Genomic DNA, 15,608 nt, shown 5'->3' with positions numbered 1-15,608 from the left:
AAGGCAGGATTAACTATTAACCTATGTTAATAAAGGCAGGCAATATCATACGTCTTCCCAAAATTTGTATCAGAGGTGGACAACCATGGACAATTAATATTAAAAACAATATGCAACACAGAGAGAAAATCATGTTTTCTGAATTTTCTCACCTGGCAGATGAAAAATGAAGAAAGAGAATGATGATCTGTGTGACATAAAAACAACCTTGAGAAATAATCATACCGGTACCTAAAACCTTAAGAACATGAAGAACTAATTAACTGAAGATTACATTATGTAAAAAAGTATGTGCAGGTACATGTATATATCACCAGATCTAGTAATCAACGAAAGCTGGAAAGAAATTAAAATGACAACCACTGCAAACGACAAAAAAAAAGAAAGAAAGAAAGAAAAAGATTACAGATGATTGCCATGGTAGATGTCCACCTGAGTAAACAGAGAATGACTGATAGGGAGATGGAAAGTTTAAAGCAAAACGATGCCTTGTGGGAAAATCAATTATGAGACCAACAAATCATATCAGCAGAAACACCAGACAGACTTCCAATGAGCCGCAAGCAAAAGCAGAGGAAAAAAAGGTTGTCAGGACCAGTGGAAATTCGATCAAATGGAGATGGCAGCAACCTTTTGTGTGCATAAGGCCCTTGTTTTTGTCGAAATGCGGATATATTCCACCAACGCTTCAGACAAACAGGCAGCTTTTGGTGGACATGGTGCAAGAGCACGGGGGGATGTTGCCGAGCCTTTTTGCTGAGGCCGGATGATTGGATTGGCCAATGTTCAACGGGCGGGAAACAGAACGTGTCGAGCAGCGTTGTCGGATAATAGATGTCCTGATAGATTTATTAGCCTGAGATTTTCCTATGGAGAAGTTGTGTACTAGCAGAGGAATCTCTTGGTGGTTTAATGGTCACAGGGAAATCGTACTCTACTAGGTCTGGGAACTAGAGAACTATGTACCACATCTAATCACACAGTAACTAGCTGTCACTGGCTCAGTAAGCTGAAGTGTTATTCTCGAGACTGCCAATAACCTTATGGCCATGCAATGTGTTTGTACAGGCTCGAATCTAGACGAAATTCATTTACCTACACGCATAAACTTTGTCTGTGATGTACTATATAAATGAAAATTCTTCAGTAGGCGGAAAAAATAATCAAATTAATTCCTAAACAAAGTGTTTGTCAAATATGAAATGTTATTCCACGGTAATTTACACAGTACAACTTGCAGAAGCTTCAGCTGCAACACCATCACATGCTCCCCTGATGGTCATATATATGTAAAATCTGATTCAATTTTTCACAAAATTTAAAATAAATGTACATTTCCAAAAATTGACTTCATGCAGTACACCACTGTATTTTTATGGTCCAGAGCACCTTTTCTTACACTCTACATTGGCTATATACATGAACATTTCACCAACTTTTGTTTCAAATGCGACATGGGTATTTTTCCACAGCCATTCAGCAATACAAGTTTGCCTTACGTTATGGCTGCCTTCAGAGAATCTTCTTGGTGAAGAATATAAACAGCTATTCACTTGAAGTTTAATGGAACTTTTAACAAACCAATCTTCAAAATCGTAAGTGGAATCCTATATGTGAATGGGCACACTCACTTGTGAGAGACGTTCTGGAAGCCATTTTGTATCACCGTGACAACAGAGTAACAAACTAGGAGAGATGATGAGGGTGGATCAGATGACAGTCTGCAAGGGCCGCTGTCGTTGTTGTTGCTATGCGTGACAATTCCCACTCAAATCATACTGGAATAGTCCTTCAGGAACGATATATCACTCTACAAAATAAACAGGAATTCACCAATCATTACATAGTGTCAAACTGTAACTGTTCTCTTGACTACATGTAGACAATGACATTCTCCTCCCACTGATACTCTTTTTCAAATACGGTTAACACAAACCTGGTTTTTAATTTACATGGATTAATTTTTTTCACTGGTGTTTTACACCGTGCTCAAGAATATTTCACTTATATGACGACGGCCAGCATTATGGATGGAGGAAACCGGGCAGAGCCCACGGGAAACCTATGACCATAAAAGCTGGACTTGATCTCACAGCAAACACATTGGTGAGAAGCTCCTGTGTCACTGTGCCACGCCGATGTGCTAATCCCGTCGGCACAGAGGCTCTTGCTGCATTTTAATAATGAAACCATAAAAGATTGGTATTTCACGTCCTTGCTTAACATGAGGCTAGAAAATCTCATGTAGCACAAAATACTACCACAGCTAAATGTACAGCCATGCAAAACAGACTAAGGGGCAATAATCAATTCTCTCATTTCCCCAAAGGTGAAGAATCGATTGGGTGAAAAATCCCTGAATGCAGATCAAGATCACCACCAAAATATAATGGGCTGGTGCTGGGTCAAGGACAAGGTGTGTCCAAAAAAAAAAAAAATAAAATAAAAATCTTTGTAGCTCTTTGTAGACCTGTAGCTCTTCGGTACAGGTAAATACATTGTACAGATGGCATTTTCTCATACTCAAGATACATGAATAAACATTTAAATGCATACATGTATATTTGAGCAAAATTTATTACCCAGTAGTCAAACTGTCCCTATTCCATCAAACAGATCTTTTGGCTGCTGCACAAAACTACAGATGACCTTAACTGTAAGGTTTCAAGAACAGCTCAGGGAAGACATCATATGTACATTCATGTATATTTACATGTTTAGTGGGACTATTAAGGCACAAGTGGCTTCAATGTTAACTTTAGGAACAAACTCACAAGTTATACAATTGAATCCAACCTTTATAAAGATCAAAAGAAATAAATGTAATTTAAGAATTTAGGCTAAACTGAAAAACTGAGAAGAAAACAGAAAGTGAATCGAGGATTTCAGTGGAGAATCTTATTTTCGTCGAATGAGGACAAATAGCTTGTTCCTAGAAAAGAATTACATTGCATCCCCTTGAGGCATCTCGCAAACAAAAAAAAAAGAACATGCTAGGAATTTATCAATGTCAAAATCTTCAATACCTAAAAAAAAAACAGGATTATGAGACTCGCAGAAGAGTAATAGACATAGCTGTGCCAGTATAGCTTTGTGACTAAGGCCATTCATAATAAATTTTTTGTTTCTGAACATTTTCGGAAACACATAGAACTACATTTACCTGTACATGTATACCTGGAAAAACTGTAAAATTTATTTCCTCAGTGTGCTCTTTACAAGGTATCATGATTATATGAACATGTATCAAAACAAGCTACAGTGTAGTTGCTGTTTGGAAAACAGGGAATATGTGTGTTGTAAATCTTCAACCTTTTCAACCTCCAAAGCCCTTTTGGGAACAAAGATGCCAGCTTAATAAAACTGTGCACATTATTTCTCTACATCCCATAGTTCTCTCAGAAAGTTCAAAAACACCGGTCCAAGTGGTGGCTGGAAAGGTTGAGGAATCAGGGTACATGTAACTCGTATTTTATACACTGCTCTGATTGGCTGTGATTTTATCTACATGTCACATGTATTTTACTTCAATCATGGTATTAAATATATGACAGGGTTGTGGTTCATAGGTGGATGAAACCATAACCTTTCTCAAGGTTCAGTACAGTACATCACATCAACCACTTCCATGTTTAAAGCTGAAGAAACATAAAAATGACATAAAGTTAGATGAAAGAGTGCGAAAAGTTATTCCCAAATGTCGTCTTCAATATTTTTTCTGATTTTTCCTTAAGGAGAAAAAGACACTTGAAAATAATTTTTGTAAGGTGGGTATTTGGGAACACCTTTTGGTATTTATAGTCTTTGTTTAATAATGTCATAAATGATGATTAAACACAGGTTTAATAAGTATTTTTGCACTAGAATTTGCATTACAATCAGCTAACAAATGTATTAAACCTCAGTTTGGACCATATTTACATTTTTATGTTCATAAATATTATCATAATTTAGGTTAAATGCATATGTTTCGATACAAACAACAAATTTACATTCAAATAATTTTATTAGACAAGCATCACATCCTTATTTATTATGCAACAACGGTAAATACCTAAAGTTGGTCTCAAACACCCACTATACAAAAATATTTTCAAATACCCTTTTCTCTTGAAAAAAAAAATCCCAAAAAATATTAAAGATCATATTTTTTTATGCTCTTTCATCTGATTTAGGCATCGTTTTCATGTTTTCTTCTCCTTTAAAAAATTAAGCCTCAGCCAAAGTCATACCACAGATCGGACTGACTCAAGCATCACGGCCTGGATTTCATAACAAGTTTAATACAAGTTTGTTCAATTCTGAAAGTCTTAATAATCACACGTGCAGATTTCACACATTGGGTGTAGAATTCAAAACTTAGGTGTAGAATTCACAACTTGGCAAAAGTGCACCCATACCCTAGTTCTTCTAATTTTTAGGACAGATATTAGTAGTGCTGAAAGCAAAGAATTACATTTCTCTCCCAATTTTTTTGGAGAAGTAAAGACATGAGTATGAGTGTTGTTCATTAGATGGACTAACCATGTGAAAAAAAAAAGAAACTAAATATTCCTGCTACAATTTCATATATTGGCTAAAAAGAGCAGACCCTGTGTCCCCAAAATCAGAAGACTGATAAAATTAGCAGCACATGTAGCTATGCACACATGTACATTTAGCTTGGCAAATCAAGAATCCAAGAATCGTGTATTTTATGGAACAGTTTTGGTACATGTGACAGAGAGACAATTAAGACAATTAAAGTATCAGGTAGTTCTTCAAGGTCGGGAAGAATTTTTAGAGTGGCCTTTGAATCCCGAAGAAAAAAAAATAGAAAGAAAAAACACTTGACAACGCTTTTAGGATATTGAAAGTCATCAAAAATTTAATGTGTATTGAAATTTAGAGGCAGATCTAAGAAGCCGTTCTGAGACAGCTTAAGTGAATTATTGATGAGGTGTATTACCTCACACTTGGGATCCAAAGCATCTGAACGGAGGGAATGAGTCTGCCTGAATGTGTCCACATCTCAGGGTTGCCATGATCTCCACATGTACCAAGCAACTACAACTACACGAAGGTTTTTACCAGTTGTACACGATTCTGGAGAATACTGAGGAAAACACTCCCATACATGTACAGTACACTTATAATGGGTAATCAAGATCTACATGCTCACAATTTGTAACACACACACTGCAGAAAAAAGTCTGTAAACTCTGGCAATGATGGAAAAAGAAATTATCGAATCATACAACAGCACTATTAAAGAAAGTGTGTAACAATTTGAACAATTCTAATTTTATTATCAGCTTTTTCAGATACATGCACCTTGCTCACAAGTTTACATGCACCTTGCCCACAAGTTTACATGTACCTTGCCCACAAGTTTACATGCATCTTGCCCACAAGTTTACATGCATCTTGCCCACAAGTTTACATGCATCTTGCCCACAAGTTTACATGCATCTTGCCCACAAGTTTACATGCACCTTGCCCACAAGTTTACATGTACCTTGCCCACAAGTTTACATGCACCTTGTTTACAAGTTTACATGCACCTTGCCCACAAGTTTACATGCACCTTGTTTACAAGTTTACATGCACCTTGTTTACAAGTTTACATGCACCTTGCTTACAAGCTTACACCATAAAATATGTCTTATGCTACAGTCAGACAAATTAGGTTTCTCAGTGGCATGCCAGTAGTGCACTACTGGTGCCCTTGAAGCAGGCTTCTAGCACTCCCATGACCACTCACTTTCAAGCCTTCAGGGCATGAACTCACTGCAACTGTCCATGAATAACGTGCATAGTCATGAGTACTTAATTCACACGTATGGTACGTTCTTCTCATGAAGTTCTATAACCTTAAATACAGTGCATATGCACCACACACAGCTGCCAAATCTGGGGCTGACTAGTGGCTATAAATTTAATACTACAAAGTGTAGTTGCAAAATTTACAGTTCACCTTTCAAAGTTAACATGGTTAGTGAACACAAATATACCTTTCATGAAAAGTTATTGTTTATTATACATGTATTCTAGACAGATATCCTGTATTATGTAAGTATTTTTTTTTTTTACATTTTCACAATGAACAAAACTGCAACACTGGATACTGTACCTTCCACACATATTTTTATGTGTACCTTGATTTGGAGATGTTACAACAGCTGGCTTGAAAAAATTCAGTCTACACAAAAATGTTTTAGTCTGCACAGAATGTCCTCAAAAAATGTCTCAAACACTGCATGTGTATATATATTTCGGCAGGCAAATGATGTCAGATGCACCTTCCCAACAAATGATATCAGATGTACATGTACCTTTCCAACAATGATGTCAGATGTACCTTCCCCAAAAATGATGTCAGATGTACCTTCCCAAATAATGATGTCAGATGTACCTTCCCAACAAATGTCAGATGTACCTTCCCAAATAATGATGTCAGATGTACCTTCCCAAATAATGATGTCAGATGTACCTTCCCAACAAATGATGTCAGATGTACCTTCCCAAATAATGATGTCAGATGTACCTTCCCAAATAATGATGTCAGATGCACCTTCCCCAGAAACTTTAGAACACCATTCAAAGATCAACAGACCTCTCAGAGACAAGAAAAATGAGAAAGTTAGTCATGGATGAAATAGTACATCATATAGGGCATGCTTGAATAACCAGGTGAAAAGGCTGAAGAATTACAGCACTTAAATAAAACAAGACATCGTCAGTGCAACAGCCTGTGACAACTGTGATTCTGCATGTACCAATCATTCAAGTACACAGCATTTGAAGAACATAACCATAAAAGTTGGAAACAGCTGTTGATATTTCGGATTCTTAAAGCTTTAATAATACTTGATATGCTGGAGCTTGACTTTTACTACCTCTTAAGTTTGCTGCTTTGTCCCATCAATGAAACAGCTGCTAATGAGGGGCCATGTACCCTAATTCCTCAACTGTTTTGCATATGAAACAGAAAGAGCAACTTTCACTGCGATTTATGCACCATTTTAATTTGATCTTGAAGACGAAACTCCATTGGTTGGTTTGGCCAATTTTAGGGCTTCACACAAAAATATAATTTTACTGATCAACATACAATAATACAATCACAATATGCTTGAATAAACACCTTGCAAACATGTGAAAAGCTTGAAGAGTGACAGTATACTACAGGTGTATACATGTACACTGTAGACCCTCTCCTTTCAAACAGCGCCATATATTGTATACATGTAGAACCCATCTAAATGTATGAATGCAGACATCTGTACAGTATGCATTTATAAATCAGTTGCTGATGTGATTGGTTGGTTACTTCAACAGCTACATGTAACTCACTAATAGTCTAAAGTGCCTGGGGTACTTCATAAAGATGTTAAATTTCTCATTCAAGTTTTCCAAAATGAAATTTGAATTCCTGTTCAAAAACCAACACTACCACCTCCCCTCTCTCCAAAAACTTGCATGCACATGTAAACAATTTCAAAACTATAAAGCTATCAATAGACATCACTTTTTAGAATGTCTTTTAATTATTATTATAATTATTATTTTTTTGTGAAAAACTAATCGAACAACTATTCTGGCCGCATAAACCCTCCTGGACAATTTATAAATGTACATGTATGTGTTTGTGCAGGAAATCTTAAGAAACCGTTATTGTACAAATTACATTTATTTATTTGATTGTTGCTTCACGCCATACTTAAGAATTCTTCAGCCAATATAATGAGGGTCAGTTTTATGGATGGAGGACACCGCAGTGTCCGCAGTGAAAACCACCAGCCTTTGGCAAGTTATTGACCAACCTGGAATAAAGATGTCTGGGAACCACTAGCTACCGAGCCTGCACTTCAAGCCTAGAAATAAGCAGCAGGTGGCACAACGACAAATGGTACCGTTTGGTACAGGACAAAACGGTACTTTTTTAAAATAATGTGAATAGCTGATAAATTTTGCCATCATGTCCTGAACCAAAATAAAAACTATTCCCAGGCATACTGTTTTATGTACTCTAATGGAACTTTTCTGACTCAAAGAGTACATCCTCCAAGACAATATTGGCTCAGGTTCAGTAGTGCAGTCTCTGGGGATGGCAACAGAAAGTGGTTTTGTTTTAACAGTGTGGACCATTACAGGAATAAATATACATGTTCAAGTACACTATATACAATGTACACATCAAATCGTGTATCATACAAGCCTACAATACAACCAGAATTGACCAAGGTTTACGCATACAGTTAGAATTGATCCGATGATCCCCAGACCTATGGGCGCACGCTCATTTCACAGCTGCCTGGGCTGGTGCTTGTATATATATGTTTATAGATGTACATGTACTTTTACCAGGAAACTCAGAATATGCTCCCTGTTGGTACATAATGTACACTGTGCATGTAAGTACAACCAACAGATAATGCAGTTTTAAAGTATACAAATGTTGCTGTGGGATAAGTGAAATTTACTTAATAAGTGAAATTTATTTAATAAGTGAAATTTATTTCTGCGCAAAGTGCAAACCATCACTCAAATAATTATTTATTTATTTATTTATTTGATTGGTGTTTCACGCCCTACTCAAGAATACTTCACTTATATGACGTCAGCCAGCATTATGGTGGTAGGAAACCAGGCAGGAAACCCACGACTATCCACAGGTTGCTGGCAGACTTTCCCACATACAGCCAGAGAGGAAGCCAGCATGAGCTGGACTTGAACTCACCAACTGAGCCACAGAGGTATAATAAATAAATGTAAACCAGGCTCGTCACATACAGCAGTTTTTCTTCAAGAAAACTTGCAAAAACTACAACCACAATTATAGCATGCCATCACACACCACATGTGTATGTACAAAGTCTTTCATCTGCATGTACAGTAAACATGTACAGCATACATGTACAGCATACATGTATACAGTAAACATGTACAGCATACATGTACAGTAAACATGTACAGCATACATGTACAGTAAACATGTACAGTAAACATGTACAGCATACATGTACAGTATACATGTACAGCAAACATGTACAGCAAGCATGTACATGTACTGATCTCAATACCTTAATATTTTTACCTTAATTGAAAGAGCAGCTTTCCGAGCAATTTATGCACATTTATAATCTAAAGACAAAACTACATTGGTTGGATTGGCCATTTCCAGGGATTCACAAAAAGAATAGGACAGAATATAGCTGAATAAAAACTTTGCAAATAAGTGAAGAGTTTGAAGAATTACAGTAGCCACGGGATCATGTTGTCTGAGAGTCAGCAGGCTTGAGAGTGGTTTATAAACAACAAACAACATTCCATAGACCACAACAACAACTGTACACTGTACATATGAAATCTTACACTGCCACATCAAGTACATGTAAACTCCATACCCAGAAGTAAGGTGCAGATTGTATACACGCTCTGTTATTGGGTATCAGTGCTGACACACTGTACATTAAATGTAAACCCCATACCAGTGGTAAGCCACATGTAAAAACTGCCAAAATTACCTGTAAGAAAGCAGCTTTCAGTAAACACATGTAACTTCTCACTCCAACTGTATACAGATGTACATGTGTACACTGTACCCACAATATCCGGTATGAACAACTACACACAGTAAATCCTTAACCTCTCTTTTCAAGTACATCCTGAGTCAGTGAAGAGCAGATCAGAGGTGTTCTTGGCAATTAACTGCTACATTCAGTGCAAACTTGATAAATGAATGGTGCACATGTACTTGTGCAAACTATACAAACAATGTTCAGTATAATGACGATGACAGTTTTAAAAATGTATAGGAAATCTTTTACCTGTCCTGTTGTGTGTATTGTAGATGTATGTATTAGAGTGGACAGTGTTATCCTGGTGTAGACCAGGGCAGATTACCAGTGGAGAGTGACCATACAGGTATGTGTCAAAGCTACATAAACTACATGGACAAGCAAAATTTGCAACATATTTATTTATTTATTAATTTATTTGATTGGTGTTTTAATCACGCCGTACTCAAGAATATTTCACTTATACGACGGCAACCCACATTATGGTGGGAGGAAACTGGGCGGAGCCCAGGGGAAACCCACGACCATCTCCAGGTTGCTTACAGACCTCCCCACTTATGGCTGGAGAAGATACCAGCCTGAGCTGGACTTGAACTCACAGTGACTGCATTGGTGAGAGGCTGCTGGGTCATTACGCTGCGCTACTGCACTAACCAACTGAGCCTGAGAGGCCCCACATTTACCACTAACTACTGTATACAAATGTATATCAAATATTTACCTTATCATATTATTAAGTGGACTCCATATTCTGATGTGGATCAGAGTGGACTATACCTGTAGTTGGATATCCAATGATACACTCAGTCCAAACTTGGTACCACTGTATGAAATCCTATCAAGTGGACTCAATGCCATGATGTGAAACAGACTTCAGTTGTTACTGGGATATCCAATGATATCCTCAATCCAACCTTGGTACCACTGATTCAAAAGTAGTGCATAAACTGCATGTATATATACAAGCATTACTCAGTATAACTACAAATGCAAACAAACGTACATGAAATCTTTACCTCGTCCAATTCAGTGGATTCAGATCGTGATGTAAAACGGAGCAGATTTCAGTTGTTACTCGGATATCCAATGATACGCTCAATCCAAACTTGATACCACGGCCACAAGAACCAACGACAACAGCAACAGTTTCCCGATGCAACGTCTAGCGTGCCAACACCTACTTTGGTATGATGAGAAGCAAAACGCCTCACGGCCCATACACAGCCAACTGCATTAACGCGGACGCAATTGCCCCGAACTGCTGTCTAATTTCATTGCATTGGTATTGATCGCCTTTGGCCATTGCTGCATTACGCCGATGTCCCGACATCTACCACGGCCAAGTGTGCCTCAAGGGGTCTACTCGTTGTGCCTCAGACCACTGTTAAACGCCAAAAGACCCACGCGAGTCAAGTGCACCTTGTGTACATGGCTGTTTTAGTACAAAGTAGTGGATAATGATTTTAACTGAAATTTACGCTAAAGGAGCTCGCGCAAAAGTTAGAACCCCTAATCAGGCCAAAGTACGGTTTGGTCTGTTGTCCTTTAATTCCTCAAGATCAACTGGTTAATAGACTGTCTTTCATAGTGTTCTCCTAAAACAGAGAAAGATGATGGCACCTGTTCTGTTGGGACACGACACTCTGGGCTACCAAGACATTTTGAATTTTCAGCTCTTCTCAGCTTGGATCACATGAAGTTTACAGAAACATGCTCATTTCAATATTGCTGTCAGATCAGCATTTTCTCACACATGCAATTCTCCAATTAGCCAAGTTTTCTGATATTTACCTCTATTACTGCCACTGATGCCAGACATTTTTGATGCCTGAAACAGGTCACCAAACAGCTGACACTGACATTGTTGTATGAAAGAGGTCTTTCATACAACAATCAAATAATGCTTTTTCTTCATAGCACGAGTCTCAAAATCAGGTGCATCACAAGTATGAATATAAAAATATTAACCGAAGGAAAGACTTGATTATACACACGTGAACCGGATTCCGAGCTATTCTGTAGAAATCAATGTTTCCAGGCAAATTAAACTGATACATTTTCTACACGGAGTTTATATAAAACATGCAGTATTGTTTGTCTGTTTTGTATTATTCAAAACAGTGCCAAAAACTGGCTGATACCTATATGTATGTACATTGTACCAAAGGTTACAAACCCATCAGCAAGTGTATTCCCCAAAATGACCACTCCTGTACAGTGTACTACCGTTGTCGGAAGCAGGAAATAAGACAAGGACAATGTTCTGCACAAAACAGTATTCTGACAGGAGCCAGCTGTTCAATACAGGACAAAACTGCCACATAAATAACATTATTGCTATTTAATAAAGGGGGTAGCTGGAGAATTTTCCCTTTAATACAAACTTGAAAATTAGTTCCAGGATTGCACATACCACAGAGTACATGAAATTGATGAATCATGGAAACTGGCATGAAGTCAAATACATCATGTGCAAGTACAGACAGTACTGAGGCCCTTGGAGCCGTTAATTCCCCAGTGACTGCACAATACAAACTGGATTTTTACGACAAATTATGTTCCCATGTAAATAAAAAGACAGGAACTGATAAAACTGTCCTACTCCAATGAAACACTGCTCATGAAACCTGCAGATCTGTACACATGCAACAGTAGTCTGGCAAATGTGCAACCATATTACATCCCACTCCTAGACTGAGGAAGATCCCACTCCTAGACTGAGAAAGATCCCACTCCTAGACGGAGAAAGATCCCACTCCTAGACTGAGAAAAATCCCACTCCTAGACGGAGAAACATCCCACTCCTAGACTGAGAAACATCCCACACCTAGACTGAGAAAGATCCCACTCCTAGACTGAGAAAGATCCCACTCCTAGACTGAGAAAGATCCCACTCCTAGACGGAGAAACATCCCACTCCTAGACTGAGAAAGATCCAACTAAATTTATAACACATATTTCTCTTTTTGGGAGAGTTCTAAAATTCTTGATCATCTGCTGTTACACATACCCTAATTCCTCAACTTTTAAGCACATGAAAGACCAACGTTAAGCGCAATTTATGCACATTTTTAATTTTGGAGACAAAACTGCATTGGTTGGACTGGCCAGATTCAGGATGACAAAAAGTTTGATTTTATCGATCTGCACAGAATAATGCTTTCAGAATATGCCTGAATTAACATCTTACAAACACGCCAAAGGGTTGAAGTGTTACAGTGAATGTGTTCTCTGACACTCTGACATACATCATGTACATGTATCCATACAGGAATTCTGTACCAAGTGATTACCAAGTGCTTGATGGAGAGTTTGACATGTTTGACACATCCAGTGTACAAAACATCATATATGTATGGTTTACGCTCACATTTTGACATCGGGAACAGGTGTCCAAAAGGATACCGCATGCTTGTCATATTAACATGCCTCTTACACATTCACATTTGCCATTTCCATGGGAACATGAACTGTCAAACATTTTAACAGTTCACTTAAATCATTTAACAACAGTGCACGTAAATCATTTAACAACAGTGCACGTAAATCATCTGACAACAGTGCATGTAAATCATCTGACAACAGTGCACGTAAATCATTTGACAACAGTGCACGTAAATCATTCGACAACAGTGCACGTAAATCATCTGACAACAGTGCACGTAAATCATTTGACAACAGTGTACGTAAATCATTTGACAACAGTGTACGTAAATCATTTGACAACAGTACACGTAAGTCATTTGACAACAGTGTACGTAAATCATTTGACAACAGTGTACGTAAATCATTTGACAACAGTGTACGTAAATCATCTGACAACAGTGTACGTAAATCATTTGACAACAGTACACGTAAGTCATTTGACAACAGTGTACGTAAATCATTTGACAACAGTGTACGTAAATCATTTGACAACAGTGTACGTAAATCATTTGACATCAGTGTATGTAAATCATCTGACAACAGTGCATGTAAATCATTTGACAACAGTGCATGTAAATCATCTGACAACAGTGCACGTAAATCATTTGACAACAGTGCATGTAAATCATCTGACACTGACATGCCAAAGACTAAATCTACCAAATACATATTGGAAAAATACCCTAAACTATGTCATTAATTGACACCATCGGCAATACTGCAAGCTAAGTTAGTTAAATAATCATAAGAATGGGACACACGTACAAGTACATGTAACTGCAGTTTGATAAATTATGGCTTATGCTCGTGCGTGTACACGTAGGAAAGAAAACGCTAATATTCAACACATCTACACTGTAGCATACATATACAAGAATCTGCCACAATTGAAGATTTCATTTTGTGCTTTAAATACCACTCTTTGACTATAATGTACGTATGTGTGCTGTGTGTAAAAAAGGACACTCTATTTGATGTACATGTGTAAATGCCTATACACATGTGCAAGCTGAATTCAATGCATCCACAAGGTTTTACTCTGGCATACAACATTTTCATTTCATGCTTTTTCTCAATATACAATTATTAAGGCTATATTGTACAGGTATGTTCAGTTAGAGGCACGTTTTCGGAAACCTGACATCAACATGTATGCACTTTGTCTTCTGGGCACAGATGTTCAAATGTGAATTAGCTAATACCAGTATTAAGTCATATTACACATTTACGATTTAAACAAAACCCAGCAATCAAGACAGCTGTGCAGATATCATAAGGAACAGCAGCAGATTTACTTCACATTTAATACATTTTTATACAATTATGTTTGAGCCAATCTGGTATTAAGTCCTCTGACATGTTTTAAACAACCAGCCACAGGACTTGTTAAAACCCTTCCTATTTGCTTGATCATGCACAGAATGCCTACATGTACACGTCTACAAATGTACACTCTGCGTGATGTTTTTAATGAAGTCTGCGAGCTTGTCCTGATAGAGGCCACTGATGAAAGGTTAGCAGTCATCAGTCTCAATGTTATTCCTTAACTGTTGTTTATGAGGGAGTCCGGGCAGACAAGTAGCTTATGTCTGGCAGCTCATTTATAGCAGCTCAATCATTTACGGAAGTGAAAGTCATTTACAAGAAAAATGGTAAAGGGCACAGGATTACCAACCATTAAGCTGTTTCATGTCAAGAGATTCAGCAGAGTCATCAGTGATCATACAAATACATGTACACAGGGCCTAATCTGGCCTCAGAAGGACAGGGGGTGGAACCACCGGTGAAGGGCACCTCACTGTTGAATATTTCGATTCCCATACATTTTTAAGGGCCTCGGTTCCTACGGTTGACCTCCACCCCATGTGCACACAAGTAAGTAATTCCCGACCTGCATAATCTGAATGCTAATTAACTTCCTCAGCGTATACATTTCCTATTTTAAATGCTCTTTAAAAAACTTTGTTGTTTTCATAACCAAGTTCTTTCACACTGAAGTCAAATATTCCTTCTTAATTCTGGAGTAAATTTACAAACTTTAAACCTAAACAACTGAAGCTGAAGGCATCCATTGCTTTCGCCACTATGGCGAAGGGACGTCAATTTGCTTTTGCCATACAGAAATTTTGCAAAAACTAATGTGGCGAATGGCTGGCCGAAGCCTAGCGCCTAAGTAGATAATCTGAGTCTTATAATGACTTCGGGCTGTTCCTTTTTTTCTTTATTTTTTTTTATTTTATTTATTTCTTTTATTTTTGACGCAAAATGTACCTCAAGGGAATGGCAGCGTCTGATTACCGGACACTGAGAAGGGCTGGATTAGACCCTGGTACATGAATTAAAATTTGACCAACTTTGTAATCATTTACCCCATGGATTTAATTAATATATTAAGATTTAATTATAAGAAATTAGTAGCAATGATACGAACTGAATCCCAAGGTTCATTAGTGCTCATCCCTATATACATACATGATGTATTAGACCTTGACCAACTTTGTAGACAAATAAACCATGGACTTCATTAAAAGATTAAGATTAAATTTTTAAAAAATTAGTAGCAATGGTACGACTTGAATCCCGAGACTCATTATAGTTCATCAACATACATGTGCACTT

At 37.6% G+C, this 15,608-nt stretch overlaps 2 protein-coding genes across 5 annotated transcripts in view; both read right to left on the bottom strand.

Annotated features, from left to right (window-relative positions):
• The window catches only part of LOC135463214 (dynein axonemal heavy chain 6-like), a 437,090-nt gene that overhangs the window by 189,355 nt on the left and 232,127 nt on the right, over positions 1-15,608 (bottom strand). The window lies entirely within an intron of this gene.
• LOC135462662 (alpha-1,3-mannosyl-glycoprotein 2-beta-N-acetylglucosaminyltransferase-like) overlaps positions 1-15,608 on the bottom strand; it is a 103,835-nt gene that overhangs the window by 55,857 nt on the left and 32,370 nt on the right. For 2 of the 4 annotated variants that reach the window (XM_064739886.1, XM_064739889.1), the window contains exon 2: positions 1,632-1,810. The gene's annotated coding sequence lies outside the window, so the exon portion shown is untranslated. Of the gene's footprint in view, positions 1-1,631; positions 1,811-9,357; positions 9,481-9,509; positions 9,661-15,608 lie in introns of those variants that run through there. The other 2 variants (XM_064739887.1, XM_064739888.1) reach the window with 2 other exon arrangements.

This window comes from Liolophura sinensis, chromosome 2, assembly GCF_032854445.1.
Source record: "Liolophura sinensis isolate JHLJ2023 chromosome 2, CUHK_Ljap_v2, whole genome shotgun sequence".
Taxonomy (NCBI): Eukaryota; Metazoa; Mollusca; class Polyplacophora; order Chitonida; family Chitonidae; genus Liolophura; species Liolophura sinensis.
The sequence above is the reverse complement of the archived record's forward strand: the minus strand, read 5'-3'. Positions and strand labels throughout refer to the sequence as shown.